At 47.8% G+C, this 18300-nt stretch overlaps 1 pseudogene; it reads right to left on the bottom strand.

Moving 5' to 3' along the window:
- Window positions 1-3046: 3046 nt before the first annotated feature.
- LOC112298086 (protein NipSnap homolog 1 pseudogene) lies at window positions 3047-10395 on the bottom strand (annotated as a pseudogene).
- Between the last annotated feature and the right edge of the window lie 7905 nt (window positions 10396-18300).

The raw sequence follows: 18300 nt of genomic DNA, 5'->3' as shown, positions 1-18300 counted from the left end.
GAGATGTTACAGCGAGGCATGTGCATGCGTGTGTGTGTGTATGTGTGTGTTTGGCCCCTAAAGCCCCGGTTGTTGTTTTTAGTCTGGATATTGTAGAGAACTTACTGCCCGCTGAACTATGCCGTGGTTGCACATTCGTGTTTATATTTAGTATAAATATAGCTGATCCAAGTGACTTGTGAGCAGGAATGAAATGCTCAAGAAGAAAATTAGGGAAAATTAAAAAATGCTTCTCTTCCCAAAATTTTGGCCTTTTCTGGCCCCATGATTCCAAGTTATGTTCACATGTGACTTCTGTGTCCCAGGACAAAGATGGAGGTGTCTGTGCCACAGGCAGTGACTCAGTGCCTCTCCAGGTTGGCAAGGCGTGAATCTCTGTGTGCTGTGCTTTGGGATGACTGCCTGGTTCTGGATTGGGAGACTGAAGAGCCCTGGGCTGCTCATAAGAAAGTCCTGGGTCTGAGTCCTGCTTCTGTCTCTGGCCAGCCTTGCAAACTTGAGCAGGCCTCTCTGCTTCTCTGAGCCTCAGTTTTGTCATCTAAATCAGAGGCGATATGATCTGTCCTGTCCATCTCACAGGCTGGTGGGGAGAACTGACTAGAAAATGAAGGTAAAAGTGGGGTAGGTGTGTATGGTATTATTTTTTTTATCAGATATTAGTGAATAAGTACATATCAAGCCATCACCACCCGGCCATCAAGGGTGCAGCCGCCTGCTCTCTATCACTGAGCCTTGCCCATCTGATTAGAATGGGTGCTTGTCACTCTCCTCCACCTGCCATAATAATGGCTCCAAATCACAGGGTGTCTGGCAGGGCTGGGGCCGGGTTTTACATGCTTTTGCAATTTGGGGATACCCTCCCTGGGAAAAGAATGTGAACACGTGCCTTGGGCCTCTCCAAGGTCTTGGAAGGGGCCCATGCAAGTTGAAGACCCTGAAACATCTTTAGCTTCAAGGTAATTCTGCCTCTGGCTTCCAGATTTGATGCATGTCTGAAGGCTGAGCATCTCTGGGTTCAGGCCAAGGCTCAAACAAACTTTCTTCTGTGTATCTTCTGGATTGGAAATTTTCAGATGCCCTCCTGGATACTGAAGCTGGATCCCACCATGATGCACACTGAGCAGCCTCTGTCTGAATGTTTCCTGGCTCACTTAGGGCCGGCTCTTCCTCTGAAGATGATCTCTGCCCCCAGAATTCCTTGCAAGGCCTCCAGCCAAAGCCCTAGTTCAGGGTTGAAGAAATGTGGCCCAGAGATGGGCAGTGCCAACCTCAGCTTAAAATGGAGCTCCTGAGCCCTGTGTGGATTCCTTTCCACCATGTGCCCTTGAATACAAGTCTTGAAGTTATTCCTGAGTGTCACCTAATTGTCCATCAGGAATCCGCTATCGGTGAACTTTAGTAGTTATTTATGTTTCCAAGTAGGAAGAGGCTGTTTGCTCACCACTGGCAGAGTGACTTGGCCTTAGACTTGACCAGCAGGGACTCTTGTGGCTTCTTTCTAGCTCTCTTAAGGGTCTTGCAGCACTGACAAGAAGTCAGGCCTAAACAGCTCCCTCACCCTGGACTTGGCCAAAGGCTTTGCACCCCTCACACATCCAGGAAGTCCCTAGACCCTGGTGCCTGCCCCATAGTCCCTGTTCATGCTGATTGCCTTCTCCCAAAAAACTGTCCCTCAGGCTGACCTTGCCTCAGAAGTCAACCTTTGGTTCCCTCTGGCTCATGCACCTCCAGAAAGTGCCAGTCTCAGGTGCCCCCACACCTGCCTCTGTGCCCCAGTTAGAGGGCCCATTTAGCCAAGGCAGAAATCCTGAAGGTCCATTCAAAACCCTTACACTGGAGGGGACCAATAAAGTAGGGCAAGGGTGTGCCTGTGTGTGTGTAAAGAACCCACTGTACCCTGGACAGGTTTTGCTCTGACCCAGTCCACCCAATGATGCTAGAATGCAAGGAAGTCAAAAGCCTCAAGCCACGCTTACTATCCCCCTGGGCCCAGGGCTGACACTCAGACACTAATTAATGGCTACAGGGTTTTTTTTTTTAATAGTAAACATTTAACTGGTTCTATTAGCAACTCCAGCACAAGTTTTCCTGAAAGGGAGGCAAAATCAAACTACCCAGAGCTTCATGAGGTGTGTGTTGGGGGGGGTGTTTGTCACTAAAGAGGTCCCCAAAGTCACTGACCCCATTCCACAGTGTCCCAGTAGAATGAGGGCTGTGCTGATCAGATGTGAAGAGGGAGAAAATGGATGCAGGGTACGGGAAACGCAGGCCCTGGCACATATCTTTGCCTACAGGAAGGAAAAGGGAGGGCAGGAGACTCCTCTTGCACAGGAGGCTGGAACTATACATTCAAGTTTTCAACCTCATTATGTAGAGGGAAACAGATGAGCCTCTTTCCAACTGTCTGAAAGCAGGAACCACCCCCGCCCCAAGTGGTCTGCTGTCACCTCTGTTCTATCTTCCCATTCTCTAATCCAAATTCCGCAGCTCAAACCCAAGTTCTGAATTCTAAGTTCTACCTTCTGGGTTCTTGTTCCTGTTCCATTCTGTTTCCTGCCCCCCAGATCCTTTCCAGCACCCTTTTCCCAGCCTTTCTGGGTTGAATTAGTTGGACCTCTTGCTGACTTGGCTAACTTTACAGTTTTCCTTTACTTCTTGTGGCAGTTCTAGGTTTTTCCCCAGAGGGAGGGACTTGGTTCAGACTGTCTAGTACATGGATGGCCCAGTGGAGACCAGGGAATTCCTGAGAGCCTGCCCTGGTTTAACCTCTTCCCTTCCTACCCACCTCTAACCACTAGACACATGACCTTTTTGCAAGTAAAGCTAAACTGAGGATTTCCATATTGATAATTGGGGAATGATGGCCTTGAGATGAGGAATCTTAGGGGGAAATATGAGAAGACATAAAAGGTTGCTGTTGTTCATTCAGAGAAATTAAAGAGTGGGTGGGATAAGGAGTGGTGGGGAAGGTGGGAAGCATCCGGGCAGAACTGCAAGTCCTCAGAACCCTGTCCTCCTGCAGTTTCTCACTATCTGAGCTGAGCCCTCATCCCCAGAGTTCTTCCCGACCTGAGAGAAAACCGAGACAGCAGGACTGGAAGCTCCACTGTCCATGGCTGCCCCGAGGTGGAAGGGGAGTGACGGGGAGGCAGCAGCAGCACTGGAGAGGCGAGATCTTCTAAGGGATCATGATCTGGGATTCCACGTGTCACATCAGGGGGATTGTGCGGTGGACATTTTCATCCCAACCATTCTTCCTCCAAGTAGCATTTCTAGTCTCCTCCCAAGACAGCAGGTGTTTATAGGCCCAGAGAAGGTGCGTAACACAGGGCTCTCCCATCTGTGAGAAGAAGCTGCCCACTGCCTCCTGGCTCTCCTGCTGGTACTTGATGGCCTCAGCTCAGTTGTTCCCCAACTCAATCGTGGTTCCTGGCTTGAGCCTGTATACCCTCAATTCATAGGTGTTGGGGCCTGCTCTGGGCTATAGCTCATTCCAGAACTGAACTGGAGGAGCAGCTGGTTTCTCCTGGACAGCAACATCTGGCTCTGGTCTTTTGGGGACTCCAGGTACTCCTTGTTGTTTTTGAGCTTGTTCGTGCAGTGCATGAGGGCTGCGCAGCCACCTGAGAATCGCCAGAGGTGCAGTGCCTGCTCCAGCATCTCACAGCACGTGTTCCAGATGCCCATGAATGAGCAGGGGCAGTCCTCATCGAGGTGCAACTTGGAGAGTACAGCCTGGCAATCAGGCTTCACATTGTGAAAATGGATTTTCTAGAGGTCGCTGATCTCCTTCTCGGACAGCAGGGTGGAGTGGGCGTCCTTCCGGGGATCCACCTTGTTGTGCACAAAGAGGGAGTGGAGCAGGCTGCCTTCATTGTCGTTGGAATAGAAGCTCACCACAGAATCCCCACTGTGGGGCCCAGGGGTCCCCCAGCAGCCACCGCACTGCCCGCTGCAGAGGTGTTGCACAGATGCAGAGCCATGTTGGAGAGCCGCTTCAGTTTTATCAGTGGTTAAAATACCTAACTATGCCCCTATCGGTGGGTAAACAGCTACAGCCTCATGTCCTCTAAGTGCTCTCTGCCAGCCCAGACCCCTTGACCCTCTGACACACCCCTCAGGACCTTCCTATGATCCACAAAATAAAGGGTTGACCCTTGGCCAACTAAGGAGGACTCTGCTTCAGTTGTAAGGCCTATGTCTGCTGTGACTGGTGGGAGTCTGGCCATGCTGGTGATTCAATATTCTGAATATCACACCTACTTGGGCTGACCTTGAAACCCCTCTTTCTTCACTAAATGGGACCCCTGTGGCCTAGTTTCTGACATGAGGTCCCAGCTCCTCTCCTCTCCCTGGCGGTGTGTGCCTGCTGGCACCTTGCCCCAAGGACAGGGGTCTGAACAGTCTTCCCAGGAAGGAATTTGCAGCCCTGAGGCCCTGCTACCTCTGACAGACCACTCTGGAGCTGACTTCTGAGTGGCCCCAGGTCTATGGAACCACACTGCAGACCCCTCCCTGGGCTTGGCCACATCTTCTGGCACTCTCCTTAGGTTCTGCAGCATCTCCACACTGACAGGTGGTTCTGGTTCAGATCCCAGGCTTTCCAAGCCTGCCCTGTTTCACTGTAATTAATTGGGCTGTGCCTGACAGTGTGTTCAGGTGAGGAACAGGGAGGGACAAAGCATACTTTCCACCACCTTTAAACGTCTCATCCCTGCCCATATAAAAGGCAGCCAACTAGCCCATATACACTCAGCCTGTACTCTCTGGGCTGCATATGACCCTTCCCTCCTCCTCAGCCCCATTCCCTGGAAGCTGGGTCTCAGCCAGTAGCTGGGCAAAAATGTCACTCTTGTAGCTTCTTCCTAGCTCTCCCAGGGACCTGGCAGAAAAACATCAGACAGATCGAGGCTAAGGGTAGCTGAATGTGTTGTTCTTAAATCTACCCATTTCTCACCTGCCTCACCCCCTTCGGATTGAAAATAAGGCCCAAAGAAAGAAACAGAGGCTTGGCGCACTTGTACTGTATTTGAGGAACTGGTGTGGTAGACATTTGGGAGGCAGTTTTTACCTCTGAAATCCGTTAATCACATCACAAAGAACTGTCTGTTTTGCACAGGTATAAGAAGAAGCTTATCTGAGATCAAAGAGTAATGAGAAAATAATGATCACTAACCCTTTTTGAGTGCATAACCCAGCAAGGCATTTAGCTAAGCACTTCACAACCATTTTCTCATTTTCTTCTCCAAGACACAGATTACCCCAGAATTTCAGATGTACCAGCTGCCTGAGGCACAGGCTGCGAGTTACAAAGCCAACATCCCTTTCCCTCTTCCCCTATGTAAGAGCGCCCTGATTTTATTTGGGATGGCAATGCACCCGTAGGAAAGCCTATGCTCCCCAGACTTCTTGCAGCTTTGTGACCATGGGGCATGAAAAAATATTTCTATGCCCTTCCAGGTTCTTTGAGGAGTCTCATAATTAATTGAAGACAGCGTGGGGGCTAAAAAAATATTAATACTTTTCGTCCCATCTTCTAAGGTCTTCTGGCTGGGCTATCAAATTAACAGAGATCGATTAATAGGAGAAATCAAAGTTTAACATGTGTATGGGAAATTCACATAAGCACAAAAATTCCAAAGACAGTGAGGCAACATTGGGTAGATAAGACATTTTTAGACTGGGGGTGGTGGAAGGGTGGGAAATGGGTTATGAGATTTTTAAAAAAGATTTTATTGATTTATTTTTAGAGAGAGGGAGAGAAACATTGATGTGCGAGAGATACATGGATCAGTTGCCTTTTGCAACCCAGGTGTGTGCCCTGACTGAGAATCAAACTGGTGACCCTTTGGTTTGCAAGCCAGCACCTTATCCACTGATCCACACCAGCCAGGGCTGGGTTATTAGATTTCAGAAGTGCAAATGGGAGATTTACAGGAAGCTGAAGAAGAGCGCAACATATGTGGCAGGAAAATCCTTGCTGGGCGACTCAGAAACACCAGGACACAGCGGGTATCTAGCTAACGGGCACCTGCCTGAAGCCCTCCTATATTCTGTACTTAATTCAAATTAGGCTAAGGCTGCATGTTTAAATCTCCTTCCTGAAGCAGGTTTCTTTGTCTGAATCTTTTGGGCAGGAAAGGGGGTGAGGGTCGAAGTTTCTTCTGAATCTAGTTTCTTTCTTAACAGTTTAAAATCAATATCCCAAAATGGTAGCTTCAGGTGGCAAAAGTTTGGTCCCTTCAACAGATTAACAGAAGAGAACAAATTTAATTACATACATACAGGGGCCTCACACAGACACGAGAGCGTCAAAGCCAGGCCACCGGCACTTTCATGGCTTCCCGAGTCAATGAGAAGCGGTCTGGGGCCTGAGGCTTCACATGGAAGGAAGATGATGCACAGGGAGATGGAAAGAGTCAAGGGTTGGTAAACAAAGGTTTGCCTTACCACTGATTGACAATGAGTCACAGAGAGGGCTTTGATCTCCAGGCCCTGCCCAGCTCCCCCAGACCACCACAGCTCCCCCACATTCTTTGCAGTTATTTCTGATAGTAGTGCTCTTCCTGCTATAAGCCCTGTATCTAAATTCTGTTAGGCAGTAAAAGGGGAGATAAAGAGGAAAACTTCTGTTTCTTAAAAATAATCAGCCTAGTCCTGGGCAGTGTGGCTCAGTTGGTTGGAGCATTGTCCCATAGACTGAAAGGTTGCATATTCAGTCCCCAGTCAGGGAACTTCAAGGATGGGTTGTGGGTACAATCCTCAATTGGGGTGCATGTGGGAGGCAACTGGGAGATGTTTTTCTCACATTGATATTTCTCTCTCTCTCTCTCTCCTTCTCTCTCTAAAAAGCAATAAAAAAATGTCCTCGGGTAAGGATAAAAAATAAAAATAAAAATAAATTAGCCCTGACTGGTGTGGCTCAGTGGATTGAATGCCAGCCTGCAGACCGAAAGGTCACTGGTTCAGTTCCCAGTCAGGGTACATGCCTGGGTTGCAAGCCAGGTCCCCAGTTGGGGGGCATGTGAGAGGCAACTGATCTCTTGAGACATCAATGTGTATCTCTCACACACTGATGCTTCTCTCCCTCCCTTCCCCTCTCCCTAAAAGTAAATAAATGAAATCTTAAAAAAATTATAATCAGCCTAAAATAATCCTTATGTCAAAGAGACATATTTTGGGGTGGCAAAATTTGCTCCTTTAGATGACTAAGTTTTGACCGAAGAGGTTTAAATGGAAGTGTTTAAGACGTAGGCTTCTTAAAGGGAATGCCATTCTTCTACCCCTCCTCCTTCCTCCTTTCTGCTGCCCGGAATTCACAAGTTTGGCGCGAGTTCCAGCAGCCACGGTGAACCTAGAATGGAAGCCATGTGTGGTGGGAGAGAAAGATAGAAGGAGTCTGGATCCCCATGGAGACCTCATAGCTGCTGAAAACAGCCTGCCTGTTTAAAAAGTTGTGTGTTTAAGTTATTGTAATCAGTTTCTATTTCTTAAAGTTGAACAAAATTCCTAACTGATACAGGATCTGAGAAATCAGTTGAGACAAGATAGAAAGAAGCGAGGAAAATTTCTTGGCAAGTGGAATGAGGAAACAGAGGAAAGCTAAACAAACTGGCCAAGCAATTTACAGCCAAATACAGAAAGCCCTGGGTGCCTAGCAATGGATGAACTGGCAGTGGACCTTGCCCCCGGGGTAGCCTTTCCTCCCCTGGCATGTTGCCGGTCATGCTGTTTAGACCCCCTGACCTTTCCTTCCTACAGATAACATCTAGGCCTCAGTGGTACTTTAGATCCAGGCTCAGAAAAGCAGCAAAAGCAGGCAGGGAACACCAGGACCAGATGTGATGACTAATGACCCCTGCCCTGGTGCTGACCAATCAGTAGAGACCATGACCCTGAAAGGGCACAGCTGGAAAAGCTGATGAATATTCCACTGAGATCCTCACCTAAACTCCCAACATCTAAAGGTCCTCAAAAAAACGAAGGACCCAGCAGGAGATCTCCCTCCCTTCCAGGAGCATGTCTGTGTCTTTCCCTTCCCCCTCATCTTACCTCACAGACACACATCTCCTAAACCCTAAGCAGGGGTCTCCAACTTCCAGGCCACGGACCAGAACCAGCCCAGGCCTGTTAGGAACTGGGCTGCACAGTAGGAGGTGGAGCTTGAATGTAATGGTCTTGAATCATCCTGAAACCATCCCTACAACCCTGGTCCATGGAAAAATTGTCTTCCATGAAACTGGTCCCTGATGCCAAAAAGGTTGGGGACCTCTGCCTTAGAGGTCCCCATGAGACTTGCAACCAGGGGAGCAATGGATAGCAGCAGCTTGTCCTGGGGTTAAACCCCTGAACTTCTCCCCAAGGCCCCCTTTTCTCCGACTCTCCAGTGAGCTGACAGCAGCTCAGCCTTGGCTCACTTCTTCCTGTTGTGAAATCTTACCTGCACGCAGTCAAGAACCCACACACTACTGGATGGCCTTAGGCAGGCCTGCTCCGACCTGGTCCCCTTAACAGTAACACAGGGATTCAACAAATGCCGCCAGGAAAATGGAATATCCACATGCAAAAAATGAATCAGACTCTTATCTAACGGGATATACAAAAGTTAACTCAAAATGGATCAAATGTGAAGATAAGAGTTAAAACTATAACATTTTTAGAAGAAAACGTAAGTGAAAAGCTTCAGGACATTGGATTGGCAGTAATTTCTTGGATATAGTATCAAAGGCACAGGCAACAGAAGAAAAAATAAACTGGACTTTACCAAAATTAAAAAGTTTGTGTGTCAAAGGAAACTATCAAAAGAGTAAAAAAGGCAACCTGCAGAATGGGAGAAACTGTTCAAAAATCACATATCTGATAAGGGGTTAATATCCACAATATAGAGAGAACTCCTAAAACTCAACAACGAAAACCAAACAACCCAATTCAAAAATGGGCAAAGGACCTAAATAGACATTTCTCCAAAGAAGATACACACATGGCCAATAAGCACATGAAAAGATGCTCAACACTGCTACACAGGAGGGAAATGAAAATCAAAATCACAATGAGCTGTCACTTCACATCCATCAGGATGGCTAGCATCAGAAAAACAACAAACAAGTGTTGGTGGGGATGTGGAGAAATTGGAATCTTTGTGCATTACTGGTGGGGATAGAGCAGTGGAGCAGCCGCTCTGGAAAACAGTACGGTGGCTTCTCAGAAAAATTAAATGTGGAATTACCAGTTGATGTAGCAATCCCAGTTCTCGTATGCATACAAAAGAACTGAAAGCAGGGACTGGAAGAGATATTTGTACACCTGTGTCCATAGCAGCATTATTCACAATAGCCAAAGGTGGAACGACACGACTGTCTGTCCATCAATGGATGAATGGATAAACAAAATTTGGTATTTCCATACAACTGAATATTATTTAGTCTTACAAAGCAATGAAATTTGGACATATGCTACAATACGGATGAACCTTGAAGACATTATGCGAAGTGAAATCAGCCAGACACAAAAGGACAACTATTGTATGATTCTACTTTATGAGGCACGTAGAGCAGTCAAATCTGCAGAGACAGCGAAGAGTGGTGGTTACTGGGGAGTGGGATGAGCGTGGTAATGAGAGTAACTGTTTAAATGACTGAGGAATTTCCGTTTGGGATGACGGAAAATTTTTGGAGATGAGTAGCGGTAATGGTTGCCCAACAATGTAAAAGTACTTAATGCCATTGAACTTACACTGAAAATGGTTAAAATGCTAAGTTTTATATTATGTATGTTTTGCCACAATAAGAAATATTAAATAAATCAGGAAGTACAACCCTGTTGTTGACAGATGAGCTGAAAACATATTTGCTCTGAATTGCACAGCTACTGGAGTAGCCCAAAGAACCAAACCTGGGAACCTAGCACTGGGTCCTAAGCACGGCCTCAATGCCCTCTGCTTGGTGGAACAGGTACAAATCGCCTGCCCTATCCTTGCATTCTAGAACCCTTTCCCAACCTTCAATTGCCCACCTAGGGCATCTACCTTTAGGCTGAACAACTCTCTTTTGCAAAGGTGGGAATAAGGAGTTGGGGGTGGGGCTTTGGGACTGAGGTCCAGCCTGAGGCCCTCTCTATGGGGGATGAAGTTCAGGACACCTGTTCCCAGTGCAGGGGAGGGGCGTAGTTGTCCTTTCTTTCAGGGGGTGAGGAATTCTGTAAAAATTTGTCATCTCCCTCCCCATCCCCAACATTTCTCTCTCCTCACACTTTGCCTCTGGCTACCAGCTACTGGGGCCTCTTGGGTATTTGGTATTTGACCTTCCAGGGTAAGTTAGAAATTCTCTGAGGGCAGAAATCATATCTTCTTCGTGCTACGCTCCCTCACCCCAGCATCAGCCAGAGCCCGTCACCCATGGCCTAGTACTCTGCTTTCAGGGAACTTTCGCTGGCTGCTTCATACTCCCATGCTCAAATACCTTGTCAGAAGGTGCACCTTGGAAGTGCTCCTGGTTATTCCCCAGGTAATTGCAGAGGCCCAGGAAGGCCAAACCTTGGGAGAGATGTTGAAAAGTTGGATGGGGTCTAGGAGTGGGCAATAGGGTCAGAGCAGGGTCCAGTGAAAGGTGTCATCTAGGGAAAGAGCCAAACGTCAGGGACAGGTTAACAAGACTGACTCTAGGAGGCTTGTAGCCACCTTCATACCCAGGGCCTCCATTAGGCTGGTCACATGTGGGGTGGATTTCCTCCAGCCTTGCCTTGACATCCTTTGTGTCTCCAAGGCCAGAGGGTGATGGCAGGAGAAGAACGATGGTTTATGAAGTGCTGGCCAACAATCACGTGCCCCATCACCAACAGATCTGATGAGAGCCAGTGACTGTTCTCATCCTCCTCCTGCCCTGGGATTGAGCCTCTGGGCCACAATCAATTTCCATCTTTAAACAGAGACCTGTTTGGAGACTTACAAAAACTAAACTTGCTCCCAATAATCTCTCCTGTACTCTTCCAAGGTCTCGTCAAGCAAAATTGTGAATGATTTTGACATGGGCCAAGATCCTTGGACACCCTTTCAATGGAACATCAGGGGTTGTCTATAGGAGACTGTTCTGCATGGTGTGGGCCCAGCTCCCACTTGGAAAGGCCAGTGGAAAGCGAGGTCCGGCACATAGGACCCACGCCCATGGATAGGTTCTCCCATGAGGAATCAAGCCTGCATTGTACCTAGGCCGCTCTGAGACTTGCTTTTTGCTAAAACTCCCTCACCTTGAATTGAGGCAGCTAACGTTTACTGCGTATCTTTAAAGTAACTTCCTAAAATCTATGCTAAACCTTCCAAGGATGAGTGTGACCAGTTCAACCACTTTTCCTTTTACATTTGCAAATATCATTCCTTTTTGATGTAATTAGCAACATCCTCTCCTTTGTTTTCTGTAAAAGGTAACTACCTAAAGCAAACCTGTGCATAGTAAATGAGGACCATCCTCAATGTAATGTGCCCAGAAAAGCAATAAAAGCCTGTCAAGCAAGGGTCAGGCGCTCTCTCTAGAGAGAGAGAGAGAGAGAGAGAGAGAAGAGAGAAGAGAGAAGAGAGAAGAGAGGAGAGAAGAGAGAAGAGAGAAGAGAGAAGAGAAGAGAGAAGAGAGAAGAGAGAAGAGAGAAGAGAGAAGAGAGAAGAGAGAAGAGAGAAGAGAGAAGAGAGAAGAGAGAAGAGAGAGTGGCCGTGCTGTCCCTTTTCCTCCACAGGACTCTGCAGTCCGTGTGAATTTGTCTCACAACGCTGCGGACACTGCAGGCTGGCACCTGCATTAGTTATCTACACTGAGTTGCCCGATTCTACAGGGATTTATGGCCTTTATTGTCATTGATGATGTTGCACGTCTGTCATAGGGATGCAAGTGAAGATGCCAGTTTTGCATCTTCCATCCTGCCTCCTCGATCGCCTACTTATGTGTCTGTGTTTTGAGTTCTCCAGTGAACTGACTATAACATCTTACTGGTCCCGTCATGGATTAATGAGTTAAATGAAATCAAAGACATGTGTTTATTTTACATTTGCATGAGTCATGATTTTACCTTTTCAAAAAGTGTTCCTTAACAGTTTTAAATATCTGTCTTGTGCTTAAGCTGAAGGAATGGAGAAAAGGAGAAGAGAAAAAGAGAGGAGAGCGGGTAACTGGTCAGGGTAGAAGAATAAGTGGGAAAAGAGAAAGGGGAAAAACGAAAAGCCAAGAGGGGAAAGATCAAGGGCAGAGATGGGCAGAAGAGGGGAGGGAAGGGCAACATAACCAAGGAGGAAGTGAAAGACAACAATCTTCTTGTCCTGCAAACATACAAATGCTCTCCCTCTGCTCGAAGGAAAAGTCTTTATTTTGAGTTAGCTGTGAGAGGCCCTCTTGGTCCCTCAGTCCAAGAAGGAAATTGTTTTCTGCCTCTTTAGTCTCCAAGATCACCAGTTATATTAAGCCAAGATCCCTTGGTGGCTGCTGTCTAAAATTTTTCCACTCCCCACCCTTTTGAGTCAGATTGCAAAATAAGGGCATTTGGCAACTTGGACTCTTTGAAATCAGGCTGCAGAGATGTGGACCAGGGCTTTCAGGCCCCATGGAGCTGGGCAGGGTCCCCATTGAGGATCCTGCAGAGCTGCCAGCTTGCTCCTGTAGGTGTTCGGACACTAGCCTGACCTCCTGGGGACACCACATGGTGTTCCCAGGCCTTTCGCGGGCAGCAGGCTATGGATAATCCCATGTGCCATGTCTCGGGTTAGAAGCTGACTCTTTGCCTTGAAATGTCTCTATTGACTGGGTACGGATCTGAAATTTAGAGAGTCAATTGTCATCATACTAACAAGCCCCTTCATAATATGTCCTCAATCCATTTTTCTACACTAATCTCTTGCCACACCTGCTATGCATTCTGCACTAAGGCCAGGCCAGCCTACCTGCCACTACCTGCACGGTCAAAATTATCCGGGCCCCTGGGACTTTGCTCTTGCTGTTTTCTCTGTTTAAAATATCCTTTCCCTTTCTCCTCCACTTGGTGACATCATACTTATGCTTTCCTTTTATTTTCAGGCAGAGTGAATTATTTCGTCCCTTGAGCCTTCATGTGGACTTTATATACATCTGAACTTAGACACGACCACTCATCATTCTGGTTTGTAATCATTTGCCTGTCTGCCAGTCTGTTCTTCAAGGGCAAGAGCCCAGGTTTATTCATGGTCTGTCCCAGTACTTGGCTTAGTGCCTGGAACATTCATTCAGTCATTTAACAAATTTATTGAGCACTGACTATGTGCCAGGCTGTTTTCTAGGTGCTGGACAGTGAACAAGACTGATGAAGCTCTCTGTTCTCCTGGAGCTTATGCTCTTGTTGGAGAGGCAGACAACATACAAATAAACAAAATAAATAATATGCCAGGTAATGATAAGTGCCAGAAGAAAATCAAGGTGGCTAAGGGCACAGAGAGTGACAGAGGGTGTTATTTGGTAGAGGATGGTCAGGGAAAGCCTCTCTTGTTAATGTGACATTTAAATAGAGACCTGAAGGAGGTGAGGGAGTGGGTCATGTGGGTATCTGGGGAAACAGCCTTCCAGGCAGTGGGAACAGTAAGTGCAAAAGTCCAGAGGTGGGAGAGTGTCTGGTGTGTTAGAGCGACACCAGAGAGGGGGCCGATATGGCCAGACTGGTGGGTGACAGGCAGAGCTGTAGGAGAGGAGCTGCAAGGAATAAGTAGCAGGGGCCAGAGAACTTAGCCTTCAGGCCAATGTAGAAGCTTGAGCTTTTCCCCCAAGTGAAATGAGAGCCATTGCAAGGATTGGAGGAGAGGAGAGACGATCTAACTTAAATTTTAGAGCATTTGTGATCTGACATGACCTTCTGGCTACACTTTGGAAAACAGATTATCCATGGGGGGTGCTAGTTGAGGGCAGTGGTAATGTGGGACCAGATGCAAGTGGCCTTGGAAGACGATGTGAGCTTGTCCTCAATTGAATGTGAAATGGCATTGTCTGCTCTCTTTAATCATTGTTCTCCTTCTCTTTCTTCTCCCTTAGAGAAGGGCCCCAGCTGATGAGGATTTTCTGCCCACGGCACTAAATGAGCCTGGAGAGACCACACAAAACCCATGGGAAATAAAGAGACCCTGGCCTGCTGGAGAGACTGACCTTTCCTGTAACAGTTCACCCAAAAAGTCAAGGCAGACTTCCTGGAGGAGGGAGGTTCAGTTTTCCAGTGACTAATATAAGCCAAAGCATGGCAGGAAAAACTAGCCTTTCACAACTCTAGCACTCTAGCTGTACGACTGTTGGTTCTGAGTCACTTTCAGGGTGGCCAAATGAGCACTAATAAAAGCTTGCCTGAGAGAAGGAATGAAATGCTTTCCTTCCCAGGCACATATGGTATATCCGCAATGTTGAAATATCCAAATTAAAACATCCTTGAAGATGGCATCTCTCCACCCCTCCATTGCTATCCTTAAAAAGATCTCTAATGGATTTTCAGAGAAGGCAGCCCCTTAAGTGCCTTAGGGGAGGGGACTTCCAGGAGAGCCTCTATTCTCATTACAAAAAAAAAAAAGGCTTCTATTTCCACCTCCCATCTCCAAGGGAGGAATTTGGAGAACACCGACTAAGAAGGGGCTGCAGCAGGCAGTGGGGTTTCAGGGGCGTGCCCGCCGCCTGGTTCCGCGCCCCGCGATGCAGTGGAGGCCGGCGTACGGCAGAGGGCGCAGAGCACCCGGCACGGAGCACCGCGCTCCGCTCCAGCCCCGGGCGCGTCCTCTTCCCGCCGCGCTAGCCCCGCGCCCCACTGGCGGATCGGTGGCCCAGCCTCTGAGGGCCTGTGGTTGGGATCAGGAAGCGCCATCCTAGGCTATTCCTCAGCCCTCTTCAGACCCCCTTGCCCGGCTGTGGCCGCAGCCCTTTCCGGTTAACCTAGTCCTCGCCCCCCAGGCGGTCCTGAGGGGCCACACCTTTCGTAGGCCAACCCTCTCCTCCCGCAGTTCCTTGCCTTCCAGGTGTGGCCAGTAGGGAAGAGCGGTGGTCAGTTTGGGTCGTGTTCGGGAGGACGTGGGCCTTGGACCCGGGACCAGGAGGATTAGAGGTTTTGTAGAAAGAAACCACAGGTGAGAGGTTCAAGCGGATTCGCCCCTGAACCTCGCCCTTGGCAGGGGCCGCCTGACCTCAAGCCTCAGGGCTGGACTCTCCAGCAGGGGATAAGAGTAGAGCCCAGGGTCCTGGGAAAGAAGGGAAGGCTTATGCAATGTTTAATTCTGCAGGGACTGGCATATGGTGGGGGCCAATCAATATGCGAATAAACGAATTAATGAAAGAAATGGAAGCGGCCTGTTAGCCTAAGACCCAGCCCTGGCCAGCCCTGAGCTGGCCCATTACCTTGCCACACTCACTTTGCTCCTTGGTTGTCTCTCCCCTCCAGCCATCTTCCCACAACTCCCAGCATTCCTTTCACTTTCTGCCATTGCTCAGAAGTCCTCACTAGCTGCCTGGTCCAATTTCCTTATTTGAGCATTCAAAGCTCTGTACAGTCTTACCCCAACCTACTCCTACACACGGCATGCTCTTCTGCTTGAATCTGCTCTCCAGCTACACTAAATCTACTTGAGTCTTCTGAACGTAGCGAAGTGGCCTTCTTCCTGGGAGCCATCCCCCTTTTCCCTATCAGCAATACCTTCTCCCTTGCCTCCAAATCTTTCTCTTCCTTCAGGGTCCAGCCTCAAACCCTATTTCCTTCCTCCAGAAAGTGTTTCCTGACTTCTTCAGCCCATAGTAAGTTTTCCTGTCTCTGACCTCCTATAGCATATGCTCCATGGCCCTTTTTTTTGGTGCTTTGTCATATAGTACTTTTGTACTTATATTTTCTCTCCTGTTATTGTAAACCTTTGGAAAGCAGGGCCCAAGTGTTGTTTATCTTTCTATCTCCCTCTTCAGTTTATTTCACATTTATTGAGCATCTACTGCATACCAGATGTAGAGTCTAGCCTATGTGGTCCCAATGGAATCTAGGATTCCCTACAATGGAGTTGGAAAGAAAAGAAGAAACACGCAGCTTGAGGAAAAGTCCAGGGTGTGGCTCTGTCATGTAGCACTCACTAGAAAAGTCCCAAATGACTTTCTTTCTTTGGGAGTACTCAGCATTCTGGATTAGGAAGCAGTCTCATTCTCCAAGGGTGTGTCTAACCATTCATGGAGCCAATCGCTCACCCATTCCCTCTTTCATTCATTCACTTGATAAATACTTGTTGAGACAGCACTTTATTCAAGTGACTCATAGGATTGGTCATGCTGCAGCCCCAGGGCTGGCTGGTGTTTGTGTGTGTAGTAAGTACTAGGAACCTGGAAAGCTTTTGTTGTGAGTTGCTTCTTTGTCAGTTCCTGTTTGGAAGCATGAGTCCCTGCTGGAAATAGTCTTGGGGAGGACAGGGTGGGTATGACAAGAACAGGAAAGCCTGGGACTTTATGGAGGAAAGGAGAACCATCAGCCTTTGTTGAGGGTAAGGAGCCCAGACTTTACCTTGTAGTTCACTTTGGAACAGCTTGCATTGCCAGAAAACACACTGACTTCAAAGTCCTTTCTTTCCATGATCATTCAAGGTTTCCCTAACAGCTCTCTGAGGTTAGGTCCATTTGCAGATAGAAAAGCTGAAGCTGAGATCGAGGTTTCCCCAAAGTTACTTGGCTATGACAGCAATGGGCCCAAACAGGTCATTCACACCCTGGTCTCCTCAGCTTCATTGAAAGGGGCTCTGTCCTCAACACCTTTGGGACCCTCAGTGCCAGTCTCTACACCTGGGCGCAGTAGGTGCTCAACCTGCTCCACATGCAGGAACACCCAGGCCCGGTGAGGTGCCAGTCAGAAAAGTCTCTGGCTCCCCGTTAGGAGTAAGGCAGGTCCCTGGAATAAAACGTTTTGAACTTCAGCTTAAAGTGATGGGCCCCGCTGTATCTGGTTACTAGCAGCTCTCCGTTTCTTCTTTAGAAATGTAATGATAACTAATTACCAAACCCTAACTCCAGTTGACTTCTGAGCTCTAACCTTAAGGCCCAAATTCTAACCACTCCTCTAAATTATTCCCTCCCCAATTCTAACCAGATTATATCACTTCACCCCTAAGGGCAACTGAGCCCCTCTCAAATCCTCACTGGTGGCCTGATGCTATCTTTAACATCCTCCATATATCCTGGAGTGGGTAAAAGCTGGCTGTCATAGCATACTGGAACAAGGAGAAGGTCCAAAATTAGGATGCAAGCAGCCAGGAGGGGCTGGCAACTCCATGAATTTGCCATTGTTATGAAAGTTGTCCTTTTTCCTTCTCAGGTACCCAGGCCTTCATGTTGACCCCAGGGCCCTTGGGAAGGGGTGGAGGTTGGGGGGAAGAAATAGGTACGTTAAACCTTCTAGAGATTTTTGAGAAAGACCTAAAACAGGCAAGATTTATCAGAAGAGATGAAGCATTAGTGGAGGGATTCTAGCTATTCATTCATTCATTCATTCATTCAAGAATCATATGAACTATTAAAAGGCCTAGGGCACCCAGGCCACCTGTAATTCAGATAGTTGCTGCCCTCAGACACAGTGCTATCTAGAGGCAACTGGTTTTTTTGAGCACTTACAATGAGTTAAGTACCGGGGTTAGCCACTGTTTCATGTTATTTTTTATTTAATTTCTACAACCTTATGGAAGAGAAACTACCATTCAATTTTGTAGATGAAGGGCAAAGCTAGAGACTAAAAGGCTAAACTAAGTCCCTTTTCCTGCATTGCCTCTGGGTGGGAAGGGAAGTTTTCCAGAAACCGTAACTTCTGGTTCCCAAGTAAATTGCCTCGGGCACCAGCCAGTCCCACACAGCAAATGTGGAGCCAGAAGATTGGGCCTGATTCTCTCTAAGGCCCCGCCCACCCCAGATACACTGAGCCTATCAGATTGCAAGCTCTGAGGGCGTGGCCAGAGGCTGTTAGAATGGTTGCTGTGTGTCTGTGCAGGGACAGAGCAGGGGCCCTGGAGTTCCGTTTGCTGGTTGCTGCTCTTTTCCTTCGTGTCCGGATCTCCCCGTTTCCTTGTTGATCACCAGGGTGCCAAGTCACTGGAGAGTCATGGCCAGCTCTGGCTGCCCATTAAAGTCACGGTCAGACTAGCTTTGTGCACAAAGCACAAAGCCCTGCCTTAAAGGAAACAATTCTGCTTCCACTTTATGATCATCATAAAATAATGCTATGTAGTTAATCGGTATGTCATGCGACTACTCTCCTCATCTTTGTGGAGAGGAATGGCCCCTGCCCTTGAGATTCTAAGAACGTGGCTATAAG

This window comes from Desmodus rotundus, chromosome 5, assembly GCF_022682495.2.
Source record: "Desmodus rotundus isolate HL8 chromosome 5, HLdesRot8A.1, whole genome shotgun sequence".
Taxonomy (NCBI): Eukaryota; Metazoa; Chordata; class Mammalia; order Chiroptera; family Phyllostomidae; genus Desmodus; species Desmodus rotundus.
Note: the sequence above shows the minus strand (reverse complement) of the source record. Positions and strands in the feature narration are given on the sequence as shown.